The 11449-nt window shown below is 40.1% G+C and overlaps 1 protein-coding gene across 2 annotated transcripts in view; it reads right to left on the bottom strand.

Moving 5' to 3' along the window:
* Positions 1-11192, bottom strand: part of TBC1D30 (TBC1 domain family member 30) — a 59744-nt gene extending 48552 nt beyond the window's left edge. For both annotated transcript variants that reach the window (XM_035889932.1, XM_035889934.1), the window contains exon 1: positions 11032-11192. The gene's annotated coding sequence lies outside the window, so the exon portion shown is untranslated. The remainder of the gene's footprint in view (positions 1-11031) is intronic.
* Positions 11193-11449: the final 257 nt, after the last annotated feature.

Here is an 11449-nt window from a genome sequence, read left to right as displayed (position 1 = left end):
AATCCAAGGTTAACTAAATAAAAGCCTCGCTTTTCCAGTTTTTCAGGGAACTATTAGACTAATCAAACGTTACCACTAAAAAGGTATCCATCTGCATAGCTGCAAATGAGCAGAGGGAACAGTGGTGTCTGACAGTTATTTCTGATGTCAGGACTGACTGACAGGGACTGTAGATGAAGAACAGGCTGTTCTGACTGCTGCTGTTGTCAGCAAACAGCACATCCTTCCTTTGGGTAACTGCACGCCTCCTCAGTTCCAGCTGATCAAACCCCACCTTCCAAAGTTACTGCAGTACTACAGAAATAAGACATCACTGGTTTGAGAACCCCTTTGCTCAGGCAAATTAGTATATAAGTACTAGAAGTATTACTCGATAAGTAATCCAACACCCTCCCCCCCCCCAATAATCTATCACATTAATCCCTACTTCTAATACTCAGGAAGTATTTTATGTAACAAGTACTATCCAATATAAAAACTTTTCATGGCACAGCTGTTGTGAACAAGTGTAACTCAGTGCACTCAAAACTCTACATCCATCACAAAACCAATCCTGCAAGGTCAGCTACCACTCTGCAACAGGATCACAGTCACATGGAATAATATGGAAAAGGCGGCAAGCAGTCAACCTCCGAGTTGTATGCACACCCAAAATAAACATAATCTCAGGTTTAGCACTAACTCAACCATATCACTGTTGTCACAGCTACTAGCACACCTACAAACAGTATTTACAACATGCTATACCAGATGTTGCAGGACAAGAATTTGGTAGCAGTTCTGCAATCTATACATTCATATACTTGAACAATCTCCATTTTTTTGTTGCAAACTGGGCCTAGAATCAGCAGCCAGATTATTGCTTACAGAAGGATTTACTGAATTTACTGTTCAGATCCACAATAAGCAATGAAGCATTTATTCTGCAAGAGACATTTTTTTATATTGTAAGCACATTCAGCTGTTACTATCCCATCAAGTTTCTACATAACACAAAAAATACTGTAGAACTACTGGGGAGCAGGGGGAGTAAAACAGTTGTAGTTAGATAAGCACTAAGCACTGGCTGGGAGATTTTTTTATATTGTAAGCACATTCAGCTGTTACTATCCCATCAAGTTTCTACATAACACAAAAAATACTGTAGAACTACTGGGGAGCAGGGGGAGTAAAACAGTTGTAGTTAGATAAGCACTGGCTGGATGCTCTCACCACTTCAGGTGACCATGACAGGGTGCCCCTTCCACATCAGCAGCAGAGACCAACTACAGAACATGCCTACATGACACACTTTAGAAAGGTCCATTTAGCCCCACTTTGCCCTCATCCCATTTTCCAGGACAAGTAATCAAAGTGGGGAGAGAAGGGAGGATGTAGGGGTATGGCTCTGAATTTCACAGGGCCCTCAGTTCATAGAAGTTTGGACACCACATCTGGTTGACCAGGGCCTCCCAGGTCTCACCACCCTCCTTTGGGCAAAGACCTGGTGTCTCCCAAGCAGTAAGTTGCTGCACTTGGTGGCCACCTGCCTGGCACAACATGCCACCCATCAGCTGATCCATGGCTCCTTGCTTCTGTGTGAGGCACATTTGGGGCATTTGGAATTTACCAGCAGCAGCGATCCCAACTCTGAATGCAGCCAATTTCCAAAAGTAGCAATGGAATGATATTTAAAAGAAAAGGTGGCAGTCAGGTATATTCTTATACCACCTGCTGATACTGTAAGAACCTAGATCCTGATCAGACTCCCAGGTTTGTAACAGAAGCAATCCTACCTCTGGATCCTGTCCCTAGTCAAAGCAGCCGCCAAGAGAGTTTGCTTAGTTAAACCCTGAAGAATGTAGCTGAAGGAGTCCATGATCAAAGCCATTTTCGAGAACTGTGCAAGTTTTAGCCAGTGATGAACATGAGATGGCATTTGTTCGGATGGGGCAGGAAGGTATTTTCAATGGAGGTAAGGCACTTCGGCGGTGAGAGCTAGGGACAAAGCAGCACAGTATGAAGATGTGACACAGAAAAGTAAAGATTCGTATCATCCCAGAAGAGGCAGAAGGAAAACATATGGCTCAGGAATGCATGCTGGCTCCTCAGCTCCCTAAAACAGCCTGGCAACCCCAGCATTGAGCAGCCAGGGAGCGAGCTGCCGAGATGGCTGGCTGCATGTTCCCAGGAAGGTCTCCAGTAACAAAGTTAGCTGGAACCATTTTAATGGAAAGCTCTGTCATAAAATACCAACTTGCGGAGAGCAAAGGCCTTCAAAGCAGAATGTTATCTTTGATGAAAACATATTTCCAAATGCTAAAAGTACAATTTTGACTCTTTAGGATTAAGCATTTTAACATCTTACTTGAAAATGGCTCGTTACATAACATGAAATGAACACGGGTGAGGTGTCAAAGTCTGAACAAAGCATTTGAGTTCAAAATGTAAGCTTTCAGAATTTTGCCTCATAAGCAATTGACTTTTGTGAGTGGGTGCTTTATTTCATGCTGGAACAAGATATTTTTGTTGCTGTATTCTTAAAGCAGAATTTCCCTGAAAGTGAGGATTCCAGGTTCTGTACTGCTAGCACTAGCTCTTGCCATTTTTTGAATTTGATATTCTGCAATGGCACAGACTGCAATAGAATATCAGTAAGAGAAGACAGCAGTCAGCTGAAGTGTTTTGAATTAGCCAGCCAAGGTCATCTATGGACTCACACACCAGCCAGCTTTCTGGGGCTAGCACAGATCATCCTGAAGAGCTGGCTGGAGACAATGAAGTGGGGTGGTCTCCCCCCATAGAGCTTACCAAGACCACTGCTCATCAAGTGAGCATCAAAGACGTCACAATTCATTACCTACAAGATCCATACTCTGTGTGCACCTCCCATCAGCAGCACAATTACACTTTAAGACTGGGAACTTCATTCATAGTTCTCTGGAAGAACATCCCATGAGAGGCAACGGAGCAGCACAGTGCTGTACCAGAATTTTACCGACTTGCTGATCTGTTAAACTTACATCCTGTCGCACTTACTTCCCTGAGTCTCAGCACCCTGGCTGTGCTGCTCAAAGACCAGTTCCAAGATCATATTCTCATCAAAAGAAAGTATCCATGGAATTCACTACCTGAAAACTCCCCAGGATTATTCAGTTAGTGATTAGCTGTCTGCCTTTAATACAGAGATGACACTTTTCACGTGGATAGCTTCCAAAACTGCATAAAATACTATAATGGCAAACTTCCAATGGCATTTAAAACCAAAACCCATTGCCCTTGCAAAGCATCACCATCTTGATCAGTATTGCACACTGCTGGTATTATGCCCGATAGCACTCACTTATCTCTTCTTTCTCCCAGACAGATATCCAGAATACACAATCTAATTTACGCTAGCAAATATTAAACATGACACACACCTACTCATTGAAACAATTCTCTGTGACCTGGTGCACTGCAGTGAATGATGCTGTTTGCAGTCCTTCTCCTCCAAGCCTAGTGTTAGAAGGCAAGTAATCCTTTTCAGTCCAGGCTCCCCTTGCAATGGAATAAGCTTTCAGATTTCCCAGAATCTTGGCTGGTGGACGCTGACTTGAATATGATAATCAAATAGCATTTAATTTTGAATTCACCACTATAGGGGGCTCTTTCAAAGGCTTCTCCAGTAATATTTTTAAGCATCACACAATTTATTAATAACGCTGGATACCAATGGACAAGTCAGTTCAGAATACACTTACATCTACAGCCATTTTTCCTCGTTCACAGCCCACACCCAAGGGACTGGCAGGTGAACTTCACCATCCAGATCAAAAGAACTGCTGCCAGTGGCCATATGCAGCTTATGGACCAAGCACACAGCTACCATCCCCATTGCACCAAGCTCTGGCATCCCTAAGTACAGGTTCTCTCCTTTCCTAACTGTCCCATTACTTCACTCCTTGCAAACCAGCACAGGACACAGAACGGATTACAAAATCCTTGCTAAGCAATCCTCAGCCCACCTCCATACCTTGAGTCACAAGTAACACAGAAAGCCTTCACTCTATGCAGCATAACTAACAGTTTGTCGTGGTTTAACCCGGCTGGCAACTCAGCACCACGCAGCCGCTCGCTCACTCCCCCCCCTCCCTCAGTGGGATGGGGGAGAGGTCCCGAGCCGCGAGCAGTCCCCGAGCCGCGAGCAGTCCCCGAGCCCCGAGCAGTCTCCCCGCGACCGCCCGCCCGCCCGAACTAACTAACCCCCATCCCCAAGCATGACGTTATATGGTATGGAATAGCTCTTTGGGCAGTTTGGGTTTGCTGTGCTAGCTGTGCTGTACTCCCAGCTTGTTATGCACCTGGGCAAGCAGGAGAAGCTCAAAAAGTCCTTGAGTAGTCTGAGCACTACTTGGCAACAGCTGAAAACATCAGTGTGTTATCAACATTCTTCTGGTACTAAATCCAAAACACAGCACTATGCTAGCTACTATGAAGAAAATTAGCTCTATCCCAGCCAAAACCAGGACACAGTTTGATGAAAATGGCAAGAATTAAAAATCAGTAGCAACATTCTATTTATTTACACATGTATTGCTACAAGTAGGCAAATGACTGTAAAGAAAAGTCAGCCTACCTTTGGCAACAGTTTAAAGAAACAAGATGAATATCACATTTTCAAGCTCATGATTCTGTTTCATTCCATTTCCCTTTCCCCACCAAAAGGCTTCAAAGAATAAAAGATCAGGCAGAACTAAATTAAGAACAATTCATTAGGAAAAACAAGAAGTAGCTGCAAGCAACATTCCTTAAGTATACATTTCAAAAAGCCACAGCATCAATTTAAAGGATCAAAATCCTTAGCACCCACAAGGCGTAAAGACAAGTACTGTAACCAAGCACACAAATACAGATGAGGTAATAGGAAAGCTACTGAACTCAAACATGCGGCCAATTGAGTCATTTGAGGATGACTCACACGAAATCAGACTCCATAAGAAGTAAACCTCCTATTTTAACTGCATCAGAGGAGGAATGTACTTTTGATAGATCAATTAAATAGTTATTTCTATAAAAAGCTACTGAAGCAGATTAATCTGGCTTCAAACATCAGAGCTACTAAGTTAAATTTAAAATGTATTAGACCAACACCTTGAAAATGAGACATGGTTTTCTAAACGAATGACCTGTTTCACATCCACTCGGAAATCTAAATTAGAGTGGGAGATGAACACCGCAAGTACATGGTAGTCTCTCTTTTAACTGTAAATGCAACACTGAAAATTGAACAGACATTAATATTTTTAATTTTTAATACAGAACACCCTCCTCTTTAATATGTATTTCAGATGTTAAAATGAGGAACACGAAAAGCACTACAAGCTTAAAATTTGGCCCCTAATTTATAGCAATGGAGATTTGGAGGGGCTGGGAGGGTAGAGCAAAATTGCCACAGTAGCAACATTCACTGAGTAACTCAATTCTTCATGAAGAAAAAAAAATAAAACAGAGCAATTGAGGTGTTCCAGGTTAAAGCATTTTTATACAACTGCAAGAGTACATGAAACTACTGGGAAGTGAGTGGGAAAAGACAGGTAAGCCACTTGCATAATTTGACCTGCATGAATTATTCCACATGTACACAAGTGTCTGCCCCATGTTACGAGACATCTGATCCAGAGTGACAATCAAATCAATATTATCTGTGTTAACAGTCCACAGTATATTGTATTAAAGCTGCTCTTACACTTTTAATCAAACTTTCATCCTATTAAGTAAAATTTGTGAATGTCTGCCTTGGTTTTACAACAAATGTTGAGGGAAGAGGAGGGATAGAGAAAGCAGGTGAGCAGATAATTAGCGCATGCAGGAAAAAGACAAGGAAGAACACATGAAAGGGACCAAGGAACAATGCAAGGAAAACTCAGGGAGTAGTCTGACTGAGAGACAGTGATAGACAAGATGTAGGGAGAGGAAAAAAATGGAACAGGGCTGAGAAGTCCAATATTTAAAGACAGGGATAAAGTGAGAAAAGCTAAGAAAGAGTTAGGAGGGCAGGGCGGGGAGGGAGTAGAAGATGGGACAGGACACACAGATGTGGCAGGACTGAAGCTAAAGAGAAACTTGGGAGAGAGGGAGCAAGAAGAGAAAACAGAAGTTTAATCTGGATGTGTGAGCACTTTCGCATATCTAAGGTGCACTTAACCAGAGACACCTGATGGTGGTGATCTTGCCTAGTCCTCTCCTAACCAACTCATACAACTACACCATCAGGCAGGGCTTTCCCAGTTTCCTCCGGGTGACTTCCATACCCTGTGAGGGGAATTGATGCTACAGAGGCAGTAACACGTTCTCAGAAGTTGAGGAGACTTCATAGCCCAGTCTTCCACCAGGGAGCTCTGTCCATCCCCTGGGAATACGCAGGGTACCTCTCTGTGCCCAGATGATGCCAGTTTGTGTTGGCTTTTTAGCCAGTCAAGATGCACTCAAAGAGATCACAAGTATTGCTAATAAGTATATACATAAACCTCTGAATTTCTGTAGGTAGACTCCAAAACATTCAGCTCACTCAGTCAGGAGCTTCTGAATAACCTCCACAGCCACATGGGAACTAATGATCTCAAGTTATAATTAAGAAGTCATTCGTCACCATTTTTCAACTGCTTCATATAAGGAACCTAATACTTCCTTTGTGAACAACATTTATATGACAGCCTGTGCCTGACTTAAAACCTTTTACTCCAATTATTGCCCGACTACATTTGTAAAGCACTTCCCTTCACGTCTAAGGAAAGGATATGAAAGCCACCAACCTAAGAAAACCAGAGATACACCTCTGTCTCTGCACAAAATAAAATATTCTGTCTCCCTCTACTGGCTCTGCATTAAATCAAACCAGGAGGAAAAAAAGAAAAACTAGAAAGCTAATACTATTGTTATCCTAGAGAATTCTATACAGGAGTCAATGCTGAAATAGCAGAAGAATAATACTTATCTTTAATCTTAGCTTCTAAACAAGTATGACAACAGAGAATCCTAAGGGTCTTTCTGAACACAGTGTGAAACCCATTTAAAGTTATAGGTACCATAGCTACATAGCACCAAATCAATGGTGTCTTTGTGAAATTTTCTACTAAAATTATTTCTCCATTAAAAATACAAGAGAATATTAATGAATTACTTTCTGTTAATATAACTTCAGCTTATTTTATATTGAATCAGATTTAAGCATTCCTACAAATTAATTTATAGATAATACATGCTTTTTTTTTTTTAAATTAAAATTACAGGCAAACAAAATTTGTGATTCAAGGAACTTCTGGTTTGCAATTTGATCAGTCAAAATATATTTAGTAATATGAGCAAGCTGTCACTATATAAAACACAGGGAGAAAAGAATGAGATGTCTTTTGCATATTCTTTAGATGATAGCCGCAAAACCTTGATTCATATTTTACTGAATTCTGCTTTTCTCAAATGATATAATTAAGTGCATAAAGTACTCTGCTTTCTAAGATGGATTTGAAATAGTTCACAGTGCTACAGAGCAAACTTCTATCTTGTTCCTCCAAATAAGTCAAAATCACAAGAGTAACAGAAACGTGTGCCTAGAAGCCGTGTTTGCCGTCACTGTGATTTCTCTCTTACTGCTTTTCTTCACTGGAGTATTGTATTTAAATGTGGGTAAAAAAGTGTTATTAAAATAAAACTCATCATTCGTATAGCTTACAAACTACAAGTACAGCACAATGTATTGCTTTTAGCATGTATCCAACAGAACAGTTTAGTCTCCCTCAGCAGAGCCATAGCCATTCATGCTTCTGACCAAAGTGCATTTCACTCCGCAGTGAATTTTGTTTTCTACGGTAATACATATTTGTATGCAAAACATACATCACCTACGAGGGATATGGGTCAGTAGCATCATGAAAAATATGGTAAGCTATGAAGTCATCCCTGGTGTCTGTTTGTTCCTCCACATTTACTCTACCTATTCAGCAGCTCAAATGCTGCAGGTGCTGTGCTGGGTCTTGAAGCACAAGCAAGCCAGGCACGGGCTTTGGAAGCTGCCAGAGGGCCATGCCTCTTCTGTGCGTTGCACAGAGCCCAAGAGCCAGCACAGGTCAAAAACTGATCCATGGATGGCTCCCCGTGTGGTCGGCAAAACTTGCAGATGCTGAGCAAAGTTTTAAGCATACAGTTTTTTAAACAGTGCCTGTTTTTCCTCTATAGAAGCAGACCAAAGCGCAATAGACATTTCATCAGAAAATAAGGGATCAAATTTATCAGCCTTGTAATTTCCTATCTAGCTGAAGTTACCATTAGGAGTGAATTTGTCAGACAGTATTCAAAAAGGGTCTGGCACAGCCAGAATTAAGCATCAAGACAGAATTTCCATCTTTTCCTGAAACAGTATTTGTCTGCAATTGGTCTGTACAGATTGCTTAAAGGTAGCATTCAAACATCTGAGTGTGATTTTAAGGTTAATTTAAAACTAGAGTTCTGCCTCTACCTACAAATTTCACTATATGTGGGGGAAAAAAATTCCCAGTGTGACAATAGTATAAACATACCATGAAACTCTATATAAATCAGTTGAAGAATCACTCATATTTTGAAATGTTAGAATTAATAACACAACTCCAAGAAATTTTAATTTGCCACTAAAAATATACTTTAAAAGGAAAAACATTTTAACAACTTTTCCATACTTAAGATTTTAGTACTATCATATTATAATGTTAATGCTGTACATGAAAGCACATTATAAAGCTTTATGGCACATAATGATATACTGCAAGCATATACTTCCATCAGAAGAACCTGGAACAATGAAAACTTCAAAAATTAATAATAATGTTTTGAATATTTAAAAATGAGAGGATAGTCTATGGAAAATCTAGTTTCCAAGGGCTTTAGTGAGCAGAAAAACTCTCTCTCATTTTGGTGCGGAGGGGGAGGTGTGTTCCATCACATTAACTGTTCTTTTTTTAAAGTTAAAAGAGAAGAAAATAGATCTTCCCACTGTTAGCATAATAGTTTTGCTGAGAGTTTAGGACTTAACTACATACTCAGCAGCTGCACTCCTCAAGCTATTCTAAGCAATCACCTTCTCCTGTGCACCCACTTCTACCACCCTCTGCAGAATGTGGAAATGGGGAAAAAAGGAATTACCTTACTGGATCAGCTCTCTGATTTGATTAATTACATCCCACACAGGGGTTCCTAGTACTACTACACAGGAAATAGTACAAAGGCAAGAATTCAATGTTTGGAGGGAAGACCACCAGTTCTGCCTGCCTTTGGACAGCTGTTCATCAAATACTGCCTCAAAGCCACCAATTACCAGGAAATCTGAAGCTGTACATCCTACAACAAACGCTTATTCCTGCATATAGTGCTAGTACATTTATACTCACAATAAAACCAGCATCTCAATCTATTCCAAAGCAACTGAAGTTATCAGGAGACATTCAACAAATCCCCGTGGCTTTGGATTAGATCTTAAAAGCAGGAAATAGCTAAATTTCAGGTGCCCTGGAATAGACACATCTGGCTTTTCAGAGATACAAGCTGAAAATTAACACTAGGTAAATATGCTATATTAATAATAAAAATGTCTCAGTTAAAGAGATGTAATATACAAACCTACAGACAGCCTTCAAAAACCTGCCTGCACATGTGTGGATATTATGCAGTAAACTGCATTACTTTAAAACTTCAGCTATCTCAGCTGTTACTAGCACATTTTAAATATAATGCCCCATTAATTTAACTGTAAAATGATACCTGAAATTTGTAAAACCACATTCATATTTAGGATGAAATCCCATATCCCTTTCAGTCAGTAGGTTTTTACCTAACAAATGAGATCAGGATGCTCAGACCTTCAGAATTTACAGTCAAATCCTCTAAATACTTAAACACATGCAAAATTCATGTAGTGTCATTTAAAGGAAGACTTCAGTATATGCTTAAGTGTTAATGGCACCAAGGACTCCATTATAAAGCTGATGTTGAGAAAGAAAAAGAGCAGGTGAGAAGAAGAAATATGCCTATGCAGTGCATGACAGCCAAGAACTTTCATGCTCGGTTTAAGTAAAACAAAGGAACACTTTACATTCCTAAAAATTTAAGTTTCACAGTAATAGACAAACCCTTAACCAAACTACATTAGCACATGCCACTACAGTAAGATTCTTTTAACAAAATTTGTACATGCACCTCAAAGCTCCTACAGGCATTTTTGTGAAAAGACCATGCTTTTTTTACTGTACCTGAACATTTCTGTACCTGTCACGCTGCATGTTAATGAAAAAATAAGACAGGGAACATTAGGTTATTTTCACATGTCCTTTCTAAAGATATAATTTCTATTTATTTTTACATACAACATTACATGCAGTTTCACTTTAGCAGAACTAACAAAACCACTTCAGCCTATCTTTAGATGACAACTTTGCCAAGTCAAATAAAAAGGTTTCACTGTGCTGGAAGAAAAGGCTGAACAAAGAGCAACATTTCTCCTCTTTCCCATGCATACCCTCTGAAACCCCAAAAACACAGGTGTTGATAAAGAGGCTTGAGGGAAGTGGGTTTGGTTTTAGTAATTCTCCTCATCTTAAATCAACTCAACAGAAAGGAATTGCGCAGTACTAACAATGCTCTGGGAGGACAGTTGCATATGCTGTCTATAGTTTCGAGTGAGAAGAATTTCCACTTCTAGCATCTCCCATATCAAAGCACACAGCTAAACACAGCACGCACACCAAAAAAAATTCAACTCAGGCTTTCTCTGAATTAAAGCTGCAAAATCCTGTCAGACAATCTACAGTTAAGAGTGCCGCACCGATGCACAAAGCTGAGACTACGGCAGCATACCCAGTTGAGCTAGTTGAACTTTGCCTGTTCGCAGATGCCACTGCCATCACTGGAAGCCGGTCATATCTAAGGAATAGCATAGCCTGGCCTCTTGATTTTAAATCAAGTGGGAGGGCTTAATTGAAATAGTGCCCACATTAATGAAATAAACTACTTACACTGGTAAACACATACAGAGAAAGTACTTACGTCGTTTCTGGGAAACCGCCTGTAAACAAGCTGTGACAATATCGCAGTTCTTCTGGACTTTATGTGCAAGCCTGTCTTTCTGCTTCAGAAGGCGAAGCAACTTTGCTGATTGAACAGAAATTCTGTAATTCAGTTCTCGTTTTATTGTTGTTAATTCATCGATATCTGCCAATAAGCAGAGAAAATAACTTCACTCCACGTCAAAACAATCATCAACAGCTTACTGTAGTTGAGATGCAAAGTGACTTGCCCCACTGACATTTACATATACAAGTTTTCTATAAATTACAAGTTCTATTGACCGGGACAATTCCCAATTAAAAACATTTTCAGGATCTGAGCCAAAGTCTTTAATTTTCTTTTAAACTAAATTACTTCAACTTACTGCACAGTGTATGAATCTTAATAATTATACTGT

Source organism: Egretta garzetta, unplaced genomic scaffold (genome assembly GCF_000687185.1).
Source record: "Egretta garzetta isolate BGI_Z169 unplaced genomic scaffold, ASM68718v1 scaffold792, whole genome shotgun sequence".
Classification (NCBI taxonomy): Eukaryota; Metazoa; Chordata; class Aves; order Pelecaniformes; family Ardeidae; genus Egretta; species Egretta garzetta.
Note: the sequence above shows the minus strand (reverse complement) of the source record. Positions and strands in the feature narration are given on the sequence as shown.